Below are 17,338 nucleotides of genomic sequence, written 5' to 3' on the forward strand. Positions count from 1 at the left end.
AGAAATCTGCTTTGGAGTGTCCATATAATTGCTATCACAATAATATATAAGGGAAGATGAAATGGCGCCAACGAAACTTCACTGAGCCATGCAAACTGTTTGCATTAGGAAACACAATTCTACAGTGCTTCTTTTCTTTAATACATGGAAGCATCAACGGATATTTTCTTTGCTTTTTCACATATTGTGTTAGCCGCGTCTGACGTCGATCGTCACGATTTCACGCTTAGCAGTTCCGCTTCTGCTGGTATTTTTTTTTTTTTTTGCCTACTTGCGTACAGCATCCTCAAGAGGCAGAAATTCCGCTGAAGGAGCATTGATCTTGCTCGCTGATAAAAGCTTGCTCGCAGCGTCACATGAGCGCTGCTGCGAACTGGTTAAAAGCGCTCGCTGCACATTCGCCCCCGCGTCATCTATCTCTCATTTTCATGAGCTCTCTCAGCGCGTGCTCGTTGAATCCGGGCTAAAGGCTATACTCTATAAAAAAAAGAAGAAAAAAAAGGAATTTGACGTCTGCTTAAGTTCGCGTCTCTGGAATCTTTAACAGGGTTCCTGCGAGGCGCTCGTTAACGATGACGCGCCGGCACTGTCGTCAAAATTTTTATTTCGCAGATTTCTTTTTTTAGGAGCTTCCTCTACTTATTTCTCGCGGAGACTACATCACACACACACACAAAAAAAAGAAACTCCAACTCAAGGAACACCAAAGCAGCAGCGTTTCTAAAACCAACAAATTGCCACATCGATCGTCTTTCCAAGCGCCGGCTGTCGAGCAGTGCGCGACGCACGCAGTATAACCAGCTGCGGTGGTGCGGCGGCTATGACCTTGTACTGGTGAACACGAGGTTCCGGGGTCGATTCCTGGCCACAGCGGCCGCATTGCGATGGGGGCCGAATGCAAAAAACGCTCTTGCAGCTTGCTGTGGGATTGGGTTTTTTTTATTTTACTTGTGGACTTGGTGGCGCTGACCGGAGGTCGATCGATGCTCATCCCCGTCTTTTTCAATGTGCAGACTGCGCTGTTGCCCCAACGGCTTCACCACCAGAGTGGCCACACATGTGCACTTGAACGGAACTGCGTCGCTGATTGTGGCTATAACGGCCGAACGGCAAGCGGAGAACTAGCGCAAGCACCGATCGGCGCACCTCAGCAGCGCAGCTATGCCACGTCACGGTTGTGCTCGCGTCATCCGACGCAAGCACTCACCAGTGTATAAGACCGGCTCAAACCACGGGCCGCTTCAGTGGACTTGGTGGCACTGACCAGAGGCCGATGCTTTCTCGTTGTGCAGGTGGGTGGTGAATATTCTGTAGCCACTTAACGGGACAAGCATGTCACTCTGATGGTGTTGCCAAGTTCACAGTTTCTTGTTGTCCTGTTAGGTGATTGATAAAACGTTGTTAAGATGCTGTTAGTAACATCCGGTGACGTTGAGCTTAATCCAAGACCGATCAGAATCCGGTACTCGCCCTAGCAATGAACTTTTGAAGCAAATTCCGAAAGAACAAGCAAAAACAAACAAATAATTAAAGGATCTAGTCTCTAACTTGAAACAGGTATACGGCAAATGGTGGATAACGTAGAAACTTGACTTGCCATAACTGAAAAGGAAATAGGACGGCTGGAAAAATTCGAAGGAAAATTGACCGAATGCGAAAAAAGTTATGCCAGGACGAAAAACGAAATTCAAGATCTGGCTATGAAATTGGATGATTTAAAACGTGGGAATAGACGCAACAGCTTAGTTATTTATGGTTTGGTGGAGGAGCCTAATGAGGATGCACATTCAGTTGAAGATAAAGTGAAACAAAATATTTTCAGAGACATACGAGGCATTGAAGTGAGTTTCTTTGATAATCCACAGGATAGGCACCCGCAGAAGTAATCAGTGACGAATGTCTGATCATCGTTCGATTGTTTGATTTTACCGAAAAAACAAACAAGAATTCTATCGGGCTGCTCCAAGCTTAAAAATACCCTAATGTCTATTTCCGAGGATTTTTCGAAAAGAGTAAGAAAAATCCACACGCACTTGTGGCACTGCGCGGCAAATGACAGAGCAAAGGCAGAAAGCAGAGCTAACCTTTGAAAAGCTGCAAGTCAATAGGGAAGTTTTTACTTGGGAACCGATAGAAAATGTTAGAACTGAGATATCACAGAAGGCGCCTCTCGCGGAACGTCCAGCCCACTTCAACAAAGCACAAAGGTTCTAAAAAAAAAGAAAGATGTGAACTGACAGTGCGCCACTGAAATACTAAGAATCCTATCCGTTAATGCTCGAAGCGTGGTAAATAAACTTGGTCTGCTAGAGAGCTTAATCCTGTCTTACCACCCTCATGTTTTAGTTGCAGTACTAACGGAGACATGGCTTAACTCTGGAGTGCGGGATTCTGATATTGTACCTTCTTCGTACAGGTTTTTCCTAAATACCGACGGTCAAGCTGTGGACTTTCTAACATGAAATCGCTTTAGTTGGATGACATTCCTGATCACGAAAGCGCGTGGTGCTAAGCCATATACTTTGACAAAAGCATAACTATAGGCGGCGTGTACCGGCCTCCATCTCGACAATACAAAAAGCCACTGCCTACTTACATTAACAATTACGCGCGCTCAGATGACTTTGCCGCGTAAGGTTTCATGTAATCCCAGTTTCTTGCGTTCAGTGAGATAACAGACGTAAGGGAACCGTGGACATGCTTAGAAACATTGTTACGTATTGCGAAAGAACCTTCATTCCGCAAAAGAGAAAAGAAAAAAAAAAAAGAGCGTATTAACCGAGATACCCATGGGCAACTAGCGAAATAATTCAAGTAAAAATAAAAATGGAGAAAGGGAAACAAGAGTGGCGCTGATAATCTTGTCATATCCTCACAGCAGAGGATTGTAGAAGCTAAATCACGTTTTTTGACCCTACCTTAGCCTCGTTTAAGGCGCCCAACCCTCAGAAATTCTCGCGATATTTGTAAGGTGCACGCGTGCAACCATTTCACAAATCAGAATTTCGGACCAAGTTATCAATGAACCTGAGAGCATCGCTATTTAGTGGAATAAATTTTTTGCCCGATCGGTTTTCACAAAATATGCTTCAAAAGTCTTACGCCTTGAAAATTACCATAGCAGAGTTAACCAGTAATGAAGAGGGCGTCATCAATCGATGTCATCAATCCGGTAATCGACAAATCTGCGGAGAACGATCAACCTCTCTATATGGCTTTCATAGATTATGAAAAGGCATTTAATTCAGTATAGATGAAAAGGCATTTGATTCAGTAGAAATACCAGCAGTCATAGAGGCATTGCGTAATCAAGGAGTACAGGAGGCATATATACGTGATTATCTTGGCAAACATCTACAAGGATTCCACAGCTACCTTGGTTCTCCACAAGGAAAGTAGAGGGTTACCTATCAAGAAATGGGTGAAGCAAGGAGACACAATCTCTCAAATGCTATTCACTGAATGCTTAGAAGAAGTATTCAAGCTCTTAGACTGGGAAGGCTTAGGAGTGAGGGTCAACGGCGAATATCTCAGCAACATTCGGTTTGCAGATGACGTTGCCCTATTCAGCAACAATGGGGACGAATTACAACAAATGATTGAGGACCTTAACCGAGAAAATGTAAGATTGGGGTTGAAGATTAATATGCAGAAGACAAAGATAATGTTCAATAGCCTCGCAAGAGAACAACAATTCAAGATCGCCAGTCATACTCTAGAGTCTGTAAAGGAGTACGTTATCTATGTCAAGTATTCACTGCATGTTTAGAAGAAGAAATCCTGACTGGGAAAAGAAAACTGTACAATAATTGCATTCTACCGGTGCTAACATATGGGGCAGAAACTTGGAGGTTAACAAAGAATCTCGAGAATAAGTTAAGGACCGCACAACGAGCGATGGAATGAACAATGTTAGGCCTAACGTTAAGAGACAGGAAGAGAGCGGTGTGGATCAAAAAACAAACGGGGATAGCCGATGTTCTAGTGGACATTAAGAGGAAACAATGGAGCTGTGCAGACCATGTAGTGCATAGGATGGATAACCGGTGAACCATTAGAGTTGCAGAAATACCAAACGAAGGGAAGTGCAGTTGAAGACGGCAGAAAACTAGGTTGGGTGACGAAGTTAGGAAATCTGCACAAGTTGGAATCAGCTAGCCCAAGACAGGATAATTGGAGACAGCAGGGAGAGGCCTTCGTCCTACAGTGGACATAAATATAGGCTGATGATGATCACGAGGGCGTACTTTCTCTTTTGCAAATACTTGATTAAAGAAAAAAAGCTCCACTGGTCCCGACTACATTACTGACTCCTTTCTAAGTCGATACGTAGTTTGGGTATCTAAGTACTTGCATATAAAATATTCAGAATCTTCCTTGAAACATCAGTGTTAGCAGACGATTGGCGCTATGCGAAGATAATCCCAATACACAAGTCGGGCTTGAAACTCGATTTAAACAACTATCACCCCATGTTGTTAACGACTTTGTGTTGTAAAATAATGGAATACATAATCTTTAAGGTCATAGTAACTGACTTAGAAGTTAATGAACTAATCTATAGTTGACAGCACGGTTTTAGATCAGGTCTTTTCAACTATAACCCTACTCGTGCAAATAACTCACGATGTAGCTAATGCAATTAATGATGATGGCCAGTTAGATGCAATATTTTTAGATTTCTCCATGGCATTCGATGTAGTTTCAGACCATGATTTAGTTACAAAACTATCAGCTTTTGGTATTCAATGTAAAATAATATTGATTTCTAGCTTTATAAAAAAACCGAAGACATGCAAAGTGTGACCATCGACAAACAACTTGATGTTTAGTCCTCTCAACGGTCAGTTCTTGCACGCCTCTTATTCCTAATGTTTATTAATTTTCTCCGTTATTCTCCGTTAAAAATCCCGTTAAGATGCGTCTTTTTTGCCGATGCCTGTGTTGTGTATATTGTCGTACATAACACAAACAATCAAATAGAACTTAATAATTCACAGCACTCAATCTGATCTTGGTGTAACACTTGGGGTACGAAATTAAATACATCAAAAACTAATTGCATCGCATTACCAATAAGAAAAATCTACTTAATTTTACATATACGCTTGGAAGCAACGATATCAGCAAAATTCATCAGATGAAATCATCATCATCATCATCATCAGCCTATATTTATGTCCGTTGCAAGACGAAGGCCTCTCCCTGTGATCTCGAATTATCCCTGTCTTGCGCTAGCTAATTCCAACTTGCGCCTGCAAATTTCCTAACTTCATCAACCCACCTAGACCTAGTTATCAGATGAAATATCTTGGTCTAAATCTCAAGCCTAACTTAATTGGGAGCCCCATATTTTAGCCATATATCAGAAAGCTGAAGGTAAACTGTATTTCTTGAGAATTAAATTGCTTAATGCACTCTCACATGTCTAACTAAATGCTTACAAGATATTCAGGTCATGCTTAGAGTACGCCACTTTATTCTGGAGTCCTTATCAAAAACACTTAATTAATAAATAGAACGCATGCAAGAATTAGCCGTCAGATTTCTATACTCGGACTACTCAAAGCAGTCTATAGTGCTTCGGGTTTGCTCATGAGGGCAAATCTGCAACCACTTTCACAACGAAGAGTCATTGCTAGATTAAATGAATTTATCCCTTATACCATGGTCACTTTAAAATACCACTGCCCCATTATCTGCACGAAGCCCTTTAAGCTCACATCGCGACTGAATCATGGCAAAGCAATGCGTGAACGCTGAAGTTGCGTTAATGCCCACATGTAGTCTATTTTTCCGTCAGCCATTTGTCATTGGAATAATCTACCAAATATTGCTATTTGTTTCGATACCATTGATTCCTTTGTAAACCACATCCAATGTATTCGATTCTCATCGTGAAAGTTTACCACTGCTGATAAATACGGAAAATTTTGCGTCACCCTTGTAAAAAAAAAAAAAAAAGAATTGGAGGACGCTTAAGCTTCGCCTTTAAGAGTGGAACGCGATAGCGTTATCGGGCCCCGTTCGAATCATATTTTTCTTTCAGTGCTCTTCACTGCAACACAGAACGTGGGAAAGCCAGCTAACAAAGGCCAAGCTTATACCGATCCCCTTTGAAGTTGGCTTCATTTTTAAACAGAAATGCATTGCTGGAAAGACGTTTTTCAGGGGCAATGTAAGTTGTCTTATGTAAAAATGTGAAGGCCCTAGCACTTTTTTTATTATATTATTAATGGTTTGCTATTGCCCCGACGCGCGCGCGTGTCCAAAACGCATTAGGCAGGCGAAGTCCCAATGTGACCTGCCGAGGATGCGAGCGCTATCTGGATATGAATTTCGCAACTAATATACCCGAGCGCGCCGCTGTTGGTATGGTAGAAATGCTGGAAAAGGGGTTTGTGTTTCAGTTCCCTCGTAACGGAATTATGTTTTCTCGCACATTCGAATTACAATCCGACGCCACCATGTCTGTACGTTGTGGTTAAGTCGTACTTTACCATTTTTCTGACGGATTTCACTGTGAGAAATTCAATATTTGTTCACTAACACCTTGCGCCACGCTGAAGGCCTGCGTGGTCGGGGGTTAGGGTGCTTGGGGATGATTTTCTCCGCCACGGACGCCGACGCCAGATTTTCTGCAACACGGGGCCCTTAACGCTTTCGCGTTAAAAGCTGTTTATGTACCCACTTCTGCACGCGCCGCGATGAGCCTGCAGTATGTTTAAAACAGAGAATAATGGGTTTAACGTCTTAAAGAAACCACGGGGCTGTGAGAGATGCCGTAGTAGACGGGCCTGGAATAGTTTTGACCACCTGGGGTTCTTTAATGTGCACCTAAGCTACACGAGCGCTATTGCATTTAGATCCCATCAAAATGCGACCGCCGCGGCCGCCGCTGCCACCGAGGAAGCAAGGTAAAGAACTAATTAATCCGAATTTCCTAACTACACCACCCGTGCGTCGGATACGTTAAGCTCCATACTTAAGACGCATGTAGCCACGGGCATGAAAACTGCAAGTGTAAAATCATAGAATGCGCTAGGTACATTCTGACTGTTGAATTGGTTTTCACCTGCATTAGGTATCCCAACACACACACACACACACACGCACACACACACACACGCACACGCACACACACACACGCACACACGCACACACACACACACGGATATTAATCCGATTATAGGAAGTTGTTGCGATTATGCCCCACATATGCTCCAAGCCGCTTACTCGTCCGCAAAGGGCCTTGTTTCGCGTTGATGACTGCTTTTTCTTTCTTTTGCCGATCCGTCATAGCGTGACTGCGTAAATAGCTTGTAGAACATCTAGTACATGAAACTCTCATGGCAGTCTGGCTTTTTTCGCCCCTGTTTTCTGTGTCACCGGCAGCCGTCCGGTGTATGGTATTGCTTCGTGACTTTATCACCTCCGAGAGACAAACAGTATAAGCCGCTGCGGCCTCTCTGTGCTGCGAACGAACTATCACTTTCCGCACTCCGAGGCGTGTACGTATTTCGAAACGCACGCCATAAAAGCCGCGAGGCCATCAAACTGACTTCACCGGCCAAGCTCTGTTTTTATGAACAGGTGTGTACGGTTGGCTGACAAGGGAAAACGTGCTCGCCTGTCGAGAAGCTAGCGCTGGAAACGGGAACAACCAGGGCGAGCGCGAATGGAACCACGCTGGCAGCGACACTTTTACAACGCGTCTAATTTTCGCACTGCGCGACCATATGGTGCGCAGAACTGCAGTGCTCGCACTCCCCATCCTAACGTTTCTGGTCGGCAACAACGCGACGAAGTAAAAAAGTGCGCGTAAATAGACGGCTATAGACGGCGCCGTCTCTCGAAATGAAGACGTACAAATCCACGTTAGTTTACGAGAGGGCTTCGCAGAAGCACACGTGAACACGTGTTGTTCCGTGCGTCAACTGACTATTCAGAAAAAAAAAAAACCAATATTAAAATAGAAGGCACTGCCTCCAGCCCTTAGTGCTTCGCGATGTGACGTGTCGCCGTGGCCGTTGCCTGCCTCTGCGAGTAAAAACTGTTCTTACTCTAGCCACAAGGACGTCTCGCGTCGCGATTCCACGTGCGCTTAGTTAAGTCACGGAATGCAAAGCTTGGTTTCCCTGCAAGATACGTGTAGTTTTCGGCCATCTACTTCGATGCGTCCGGTGCCGAGTCACGTGAAATCTCACGCAGGTGATAGTATCGTCGGAAGAGATCGCTCGAGGATATCACCCCTGAATAAAACTTATATTTCCTCTGCAAGGTGCGCCACGGCGGCTGCTGACGGTTACGGACAGGTTACGGCAGCGTTCATTGCCAAAAACAGCTGCGCGTTTCTTGTCGTGTTGCGTCGCTTTGTCTTGTCGGCTCATCAAAGTTTCGCTTATACCGATTCTCACAGTGCGTGAGATCTGCAAGGTTTTTTTAAACTTTCTATGCCTCACTGATTCGTCCGTGAGCGCCGAAAACGCACTGCAGGAAAGCCAACTTACACAATACACCAGCGGCAGCGCATCTGCGCACGCAATAGAACAACGGCGCATGACATACGTATCGTAGAATACTACAGTTTACATTGCAGTTGTACCGATAAGAACAATGGGAACTGCAATGCCACGCTACCCAGACGAACTGTATATATCTGCATTGCATTACGCGCGTTACGCAATGCATTCCCGGTCGTCACTATGGGTAGGCCGCGGGTGCAGCGCACGGCAGAAGAGGCTGCCGTACGCGATATTTAAGCGCGAGCGCGATCGTGCCCGTAAGGCCGATCCCGTGTATCGGCAACGGCAGAGCCTCTGACCGTCTACCACAGCGATCACAAGGCAATACTGTGCAAGTGTAGAGTCGTCCATGAAAGTGTGAGTGTGTCCGTGTAATCAACGGCGACATGATCTAAAATGAAGGCTATGCAACTTAACGAAATGTGTCTTCATTCAACTTCAACGTTCAAAAAATGCAATCCGAAACAATCAATCAAATCACATATGAATCAGATCGGGTCGCTCAGCATTTCTTGGATTCGTTGCGTGGTCGTTGGCTTTGGACTGTGGCTCTGATTCAGTTTGCATGAGAGAAAGCTTCGCGTTCAACCACCTTTCTTTGAGAAAGGGGGTTTGATATTGTTTTTTTTTTCGCGTGGTCATCCTTGCAAACACATATTTTAATGAGAGTATCCTTGACGAATGTAGACCGCTTTTTTGTGCCGCGTATGACTGTTTAAAAAATGTGGTTGATCCCTCTTATATAGGAATCGGTATAGAACACGAAAGTGAAACGTGTCTTCACAGAAGTAGTGTAATGTTTATTGCACATTGATATATAATGTCTATTGGTGTTTTGTGGCTAAAGCGCTCTTAGGCGTTGATGCACCCACGCTGACGCCTGGTGGCACGTCTCCTCCATCACGACTACCAACGTCGATGACCATGAGCAACCGTCGTGCATATGGAAGCTGCACTACGCTGCACACGCTAGCACAACGCGAAAGACGAAGCACGTAACTGACACACTAATACAACGCGCAAGACAAAGCACGTAACTGAATCGTCACCGAGTCAAATCAGCGCGTACAGCGCGTCGTAATTGCAGCCTCCGCGATCAACTTCAGAAACATTTTCAGAGCTAATTGCGGAGGCCACGCTCCGCTGTGCTGAGTACGGTGAACGCCACCTAGGTGGCGTTGGTAGTGCTTCTTGATGCCAGCGTCCCTTCGAATGCTGGCATCGAGGCGTCGTAGTGCTGAGACCACCGAAGCGTTCACTGTCGGTGCGCGTTAGTGTCATAATGCAGTACTTCTCTTTTCTGCTCGTAGGCGGCGGCACCGCCCCGAGCAAGAGCGCGGGTACACGGAGGAGTGTTAGATATATAAGGCGCGTCTGTGTAGCTCTCTGCAAATGCGTTTGTGGCGCAATGGGTTAAACGCTCGGCGATCTATCGTCGCGGACCGAGAGGTCGTGGGTTCGATTTCCAAAATTTTGCATGTTTGTGGAACTTTTTCTTCTGGTTTCTTTCTTTGTATTATGTTCTATGACGTGTTTCCGTGACGGAAATACGTCAGTGAAGTCTTGGTGGACCCCGGCATAAAACACTTTCGTGTTAAGAAATTATGGGGTTTTACGTGCCAAAACCACCATCTGATTATGTGTATAGACCACTTTTTTTTTTTTTGCTGGGTATGACCGTTGAAAAAAATTATGGGGTTTTACGTTCCAAAACCACCATCTGATTATGAGGCACGCCGTAGCCCACTGGGGTACTCCGGATTAATTTCGAACACCTCGATTCTTTAACGTGCACCTAAATCTAAGTGCAGTCGAGTGCAAAATATTAGAGACCACGGGAGCGGCGACTGAACTGCATGGCTGCGCCTTGCGACCGCTGCGCGCCGAAGTTCGAGAGCGCGTACTACGCACGCGCGTCCTTTATTACCTGCCAGCCTCCTCGTTCGCTCGCTTCAACCGCGCGCGCACCGGAACGCGTGAGAGAGTGCAAATTGTCACTTCTGCAGTCGCCGTCGAATCGCCCGAGTGATGATGTCGTCATATCGTGACGAAAACACTTCATTTGCACTGGCAGCGCTCGGAGCGCGCCACTCTCTGCACCTTGCTTCTTGACGTTCCGCGGCGCGAAAAACATGCTTCGCGTCACTTTTTCTGAAATCGAGTTTTGTGATAAGATCAGAAAGCAGCGATGTCTTTTGCGCTCCACTTCCGGAAATTTAAGCATGATGCAATTATTTGTGGTACTCAGTCCAAATATCATGTGGCCCAGACACATGCGTGAAACCACCGAATATCGAGCAGCTGGAGAGAAGAGCCAGGGAAGAGAACGGGGAATCATCGCAGAAGGCACGCGGGCAAGTACCGAGTGTCCGATCTGCCGGGTTTCAATGCAATGCAATGCATAGTTTATTGGGAAGAATAAAGAGTCCCGCTCAGCTACGGGGCTGTGAAATGCCAGGCACGCTTTGTACCGCAACACGGAATGGGACCCACGCGTCACCCACGCGCTGGCCCTCGCGATCTCCAAATTATGCGAGGCAGTCGCGCCACACTTCGATCGTTTGCAACGCGCCGCATGAGGCAGATTGTCCGCGCCATCCAGACAGCAGATTGTCCGCGGCAAAATGAAAACACGTATAGAGGTGCGCTCAAATTTCGCATTAGGAATTATCGTAATGGTCGGGATTTCCTTTTCATTTACTGTTTCTGAGAACGAATCTGCGATGATTCCCCTTTCTCTTCCCTGGCTCTTCTCTCCAGCTGCTCGATGTTCGGTGGTTTCACATATGTGTCTGGCCACATGATATTTGGACTGAGTACTACAAATAATTGCATCATGCTTAAGTTTTAGGAAGTGGAGCGCAAAAGACATCGCTGCTTCCTGACCTTATCACAAAACTCGATTATAGAAAAAGTGACGCAAAGCATATTTTTCGCGCCGCGCAGCATCAAGAAGCAAGGCGCAGAGAGTGGCGCGCTCCAAGCGCTGCCAGTGCAAATGAAGTGTTTTCGTCACGATATGACGACATCATTAGTCGACGGCGACTGCAGAAGTACAGTGGCTAGCAGAAGTGACACCTTGCGCTCTCTCACGTGTTGCGGTGAGCGTGCGGTTGAAACGAGCGAACGAGCAGGCTGGCAGGTAAGAAACTATACGCGCTTGCGCAGTACGCGCTCTCCAACTTCGGCGCGCAGCCGTCAGAAGGCGCAGCCATGCAGTTTAGTCGCCGCTCCCGTGGTCTCTAATATTTTGCACTCCACTGTACACAGGCGTTTTCTGCATTTCGCACCCATCGAAATGCGGCTGCCGTGGCCAGGATTTTATCCCGTGACCTCGTGCGTAGCATGACCGTTTTCTGGGGCCGATCCCGAATAGCAGTGAAGTCTAACACAGCGTCTCAAACAGTTACTATAGGACTACATTTGGAGCGCACATATCTTATCAAATGCACAGATAGCGCTCAATGTCACCTTCGCAACCTGCTTTGTACGTTTCGCTTCAGAAAATTACCACGGTTCGTGAGTGCCCTTTTGCTATCACAAACAATGCTTCGCATTACGTAGGGATCAACCGGAGTTGTGGATGGCAAATTTTATTAATGCGATCAGCGTATACTTGGGCTACTCCACGCAATCTTTGCTCTGCGATCAGCTGGGTACCTAACCGTTTTCTCCGACCTCTTAAAAAAAGAACTTTAAAATTTCTCCTGTGCTAGGCGGAATCACAGGCTCATCAAGCATAGCTGCCCGATGCTTTACCAAGCTGCGTCACGTCTTTAACACCATCCCTTTAGCGAGCTGCGCCAAGAATGCACTGTGTATGTGCCGCTCTTTGATGAACTTCTTCCACGCCAACTTGAGTCACTGGGTATGCATGTACCACTGGGTATGCGGCCATCGAGGAAACCATTCTCGGGGTTCGCACGCACCGGCGCGTTAAACATCTCGGAGGCCACGCGTTGACTTCTCAGCACCGCTAGATGGCGTAGCGCGTCCCGAGGGAAGCCCGGCTGCAGTACGCACCTCATACATGACGCGTTGCTCAGCGTTCGCACGAACCTGCGCGCCATGCGTTTCGGAGGCCACGCACGGGCATCGCTGCGGCAGCGCTATATGGCGCATCGCGACAATAGGGATGCGCGAGAGAGGAACCCGGCATCATCGAAATGAAAAAGGGAGAGGGTGCTCATGGCAAATACTGTCAGCAGTGAAGTGCTGGCATGTCCGGATTCGGCAGTGGTGCTGGCACGCTGACAGTTTGCTACTGAGTGATAGGTCACAGGTTCGATTCCCGGCCGTGGCGACCGCATTCTGATGGGGGAGGAAGGCAAAACTGCCCATGTACTGAGATTTCATTCGAATGCAATTGAAGCCTGGTGGTTAGAAACTGGCGGCTCAGTGTGAAAGTCGTTATGGAATTGCGTGAGCGACGGGTGCATGTGCTTTGGCGGTTTTCCTGAAGGCGGTGTATTTGATGAATTAATTGAAAGCGTTCGCCACGCTCTAAAAAAATGCTCTCTTTGGGGCTTACCTTGTCCCCTCAATAATAATCGTCATCTATCTCGACACGCATTTGATTTCTTTAACGCGGCGCTCCCGATACTTTCAGGCCATGAACGGCATGCTCGTATCAGCGTGACATAGTGTTCATGAGAGAAAAGTAGCGGGCGCAGTGTGTTAATTAAACAAAGAAATTAAGTGCACGCAAGATTAGTGACAATTATTGAGCGGGGCGAAGATACGGCTCAAAGGGTGTGAAATTCATTTCAGTGCATGTTATAACCTCCTCAGACCAAATCAAACTCTAGTGATGCAATATCTTTCAAAGTAAGCTCTTAGTGACAACCGGTCTCTTACGAACCTGAAAGTCTACTTTCTTGATGAGATGGCACGGAGTACGTGCTCACAGAAGCACCTCCATGTATGCGGACAAAGAGTGCATTTGTCCAGTTTGTTCAGATTAAAGCGTTTTTTTTTTCTCTTTCACATCACGTAGCGGCTCGTTCCCTTCATTTTTCATCCTAGATTTCCGCGTCATCTGGTGGTATTTAAAATGTACTACACATTCATTTTTCGCCTTCGGTGACGACGCATCGCGGTGCCTCTAACACAAAGTATCACTTTTCTCGAACGCCGGTAACAACAAAATGAATAAACGCTTGAGATAGAGTGCCGCATGTAACTATATGTAACACCAGAATAAGATTATTTTTTTTCTGGCTTAATTTTGAAAAGGATGAAAGCCAATGACCATGAGGGTGAACGCTAGGTCTGAGGCTATTAGCCAAACAGCGGCGCCGAGCAGTTTCCCGATACGCTGTTTGCGGGTCGCTTTTTTCTGTTGTTCCGGCGGCATGGACGTTTTGCTTATGACATGAAATACGTCGATAGAATCGATGTTCTGCACTTCGCCTCGTGCGTTTTAATGTTGCGGCCGACGCTCTCTCCCACTTACTCTCCTCTTTCGTCTGCGCTCCGTCCACCGCCGTTCATTTACAGAACCCTTTACTCTGCAAATGACACACTCATACACACAATGACGAGCAAAAAAAAAAGGAAATGTTTTTTTTGTAATACGAGCATATAGTATCGATCAATCAATGAAATAATTTGTGTAACCTATATCTGTAAGGCAACCAAATTACCACACGCACGTATTTATAGGAATGCACGAAGACGCATATCGCGTACCGCATACTCGGTAGGGGTGTCGGGATTGATCGAAAAGGCGAGACGCAAGCAGCTTTCTTTACGAAAAAAAAAAGAAATATTACTTAGTTATAGATAGAAGGCTGTTTTTGTGTCAGTACCTGCACGGCGATGAGGTATCCCTTCGATGTACAGGGTCAACCACATCTAAGGTGAACACCTCATTATTATTCAAGACGTCTAGAAGCTGATGTTCAGTACATAATTCGAAAAAATCATTATTGTGTTTACCGACACCATGATTACACATCGTATAACGAACATTTCACTTTTGAAATAGAATAAACGCTGTAGTTTTACCGGCTTGAATACTAATGAGGTGTTCACCTTAGATGTGGTCGACCCTGTACGTTGTTCATATTTTTGTTGTTGCTTTTCTCCGTATGTGAAATGGAATAGCCGGAAGCATGTTGCTTCCTTTATGTGCGCGCAAACTGGAACCAACTACAACGCTCTATAGCCTTGGGTTAAGGTGTCACAGCTCGTGCTAAAATAAGGCGATGTTCGGCATCGCCTGCGGTCGGGATCATCTAGATCCGGCCTGCAAGGGGGCGCCCAGTATCCTGGACATTTCGTCGCTGTCAAGTGCTGTCACGTTGCCCTTTCTGTCTGGCTCGAATTGGAACCACATCATCTTGCATCGGCTGAGGAACGAAAACCTGGCGAAAGGCCCGAAATTACAACCTGGTCTCCGGAACGCAACATAGCCGTCCTGAATTCACCGTTGGCTTTCGACAAGCATGTACAACGTATTGGGCAATTCTGACAGAAGGCACAGCTGCCTTCTACTAGATGGAGTATCTACGGGCTATCGAACGAACCCAAAAAGAAGCGTTTATGACTGCCGTCACTAAAGAGTAGAGTGCTTTAGAATAATGTTTGCAACCAAACGTAAGCGCATTACGTACGTAAATGAAAATAGCATTCTCCTCACTGCGCATGATATGCATACCTATCAAGTATCCCTATTTGTCTGGGAGGCTCTCAAATTCTGAGCAATCATCCTAATTGTACGGACATTGCTGTTAATCCCCCGAAAAACGGCGCAAAAAAAAAGAAAAAGTATTCTCTAGCACGCTCTAGCACGCTCTAGCACAGCCGCATCGTAATTGCCTTTATGCGCTGAGTTGCTAGCCGAAGGCAAGTATAAATCCAAGCCATTTGTGGCTAGGTAGTGTAGACCTAATACCAGGGAAGTTTTCTCGAACGATCGCTTTCGGCGATGTCAATTTCAGTGCGCGCTTACTGGCTGGTTGAGCAAAACCGGATGAGCTGATTTGCTGGTTGAGCACTGCGTCACGCGAAGGCGATAGTATCGCCGAAAGTGATCGTCCGAGAATACGTCAGGCCCGCGCACACTCTGAAGTTCAACAAATGGCCACAGAGGGCGAAAAAATCGGCAGCGGGGCGCTGCTAACACAACAAGCATAGTACGTCACTTTAAAACGTTCCCCCGTGAGCGCAATGCCTCCCGCTAGAGGCGCCGTAGTAAGCGAAATTTTAACCTACAAACGTTCTCACACTAATCGAAGCGTTTTATTACACAAAAAGTATAAAATTATTATTCCTAATTGTACATCGTACTCTTGACTACAAACTGTTTTTTTTTGTCATTATAAACGCAACATACCGTTCAGCATCATCGACCTCTCACGTAACATCAGGCCGGGACTTAAATTTTTACCGGTATGTTCGCGTGCACGGCAGACACGAATTCATTGGTTCGTGCGCTTATGCTGGTTGCTTATTTTGTGCCAAAACCAGTTTATTGCGCTTCGTTTTCTCGCGTTATTTAACTTGGGGTGAAGAGACGTGTTTGCGAGCGGAGATGTAAGCCCTAAGGCAAGGTTTCGATCGTGAACCATGTGAAACCCGTCTGCATCGAAACGGGAGCCGGATTCTGCTGCGACTGAGGACGGCAATTAGGTGAGTCGTTTAATATCGATGCCTAAATCGTTATGTAATATTCGTCTCGCTAACTTACAGACGGGGTCAAGTTAACGAACTAGATCCTGCACAGCATATAAGCTATCAGGACCACCACCGTGATCAGGACTCTCCGTAGCTGTTTTCGAAATAAACCTTTAGTTGCGAGGCCATCGTTATACACACAATCACGAAAGAGAGAGCGATATAGGAACGCGTGTCACATTTTTCATCTTGTTGTAGCCGTGGCCTTGGGCGACTGAGTAGCCTTATGAATATGTATTTTCTTTTCGAGTCCGCCGCCAACTTCTTTCGTCCACAAAACCGAATAAACCTTTGGTAAGTAAACGTGAAAGTACAGATTTTTTTGTATTAAACAGTTGCACGCATGATAATTCGCCCATATTTTGTACTTGTTGGTTCCAAATGTTCTTGCTGTTCAGTTTGGTTTACCTTAGGACATTTATTTTTGCAGTAGTGAAGCGGTGCATCAGGTTCGTGCAGAAAAAGAATGCATCAATTCTAATACCTTCATATCTTTCATGCATTTACTTGTGGAACCAGCAGTGTGAGCACGTCTAGTGTGTAAATGAGTGCAAAAATGTTCTCATTTGTGATCCTAATAATACTTAAGCTGTTGACACGCATTGTAGTTAGGCAGACATCAATTTTATGGACACTAGCAATATTTATTTAATTAACATGCTGCTTGAGCACCCTAACACAAACAGTGTACATTTGCATGTGTTCTGCAGTCACAAATCATTACAATATATGTGTCACAGATTTTTGCACTTCATATTGCAAAATTGTGCTTTTTCAATTTCTGATGCAGTCAAAATTCTGTTCCAGACATGAAAAAAACAGGACATGCACCAGTGTAAAGCAACACACTCCACACACTGAAGAGAAGCTACTGCTTACTACAACAAGGCCATTGTGAGGACTTTTGCTGCTACTACAAGGTAAACAACACCGGGTTCAGAAATAAATATGCTTGATATATGCTGTATTGGCTTGCTAGTTTTGAGATCCATGTCATTTGTTTGTAGCAGATATTATTAATGTTTGTTCATATTTACGGCTCAGCATAATTGGTTGATTCATAAAAGAAAACACTATATACATGAGTTTGGCTAATCTGTGCTGTATCTCGTGTTACTGTTCTGCCCCAACAG

At 45.6% G+C, this 17,338-nt stretch overlaps 1 long non-coding RNA gene across 3 annotated transcripts in view; it reads left to right on the forward strand.

Annotated features, from left to right (window-relative positions):
• Positions 1–17,338, forward strand: part of LOC125944762 (uncharacterized) — an 86,134-nt gene that overhangs the window by 7,432 nt on the left and 61,364 nt on the right. For all 3 annotated transcript variants that reach the window (XR_007466463.1, XR_007466462.1, XR_007466467.1), the window contains one exon: positions 1,014–1,292. This is a non-coding gene — a long non-coding RNA (uncharacterized LOC125944762). The remainder of the gene's footprint in view (positions 1–1,013; positions 1,293–17,338) is intronic.

This window comes from Dermacentor silvarum, chromosome 1 (assembly GCF_013339745.2).
Source record: "Dermacentor silvarum isolate Dsil-2018 chromosome 1, BIME_Dsil_1.4, whole genome shotgun sequence".
Taxonomy (NCBI): domain Eukaryota; kingdom Metazoa; phylum Arthropoda; class Arachnida; order Ixodida; family Ixodidae; genus Dermacentor; species Dermacentor silvarum.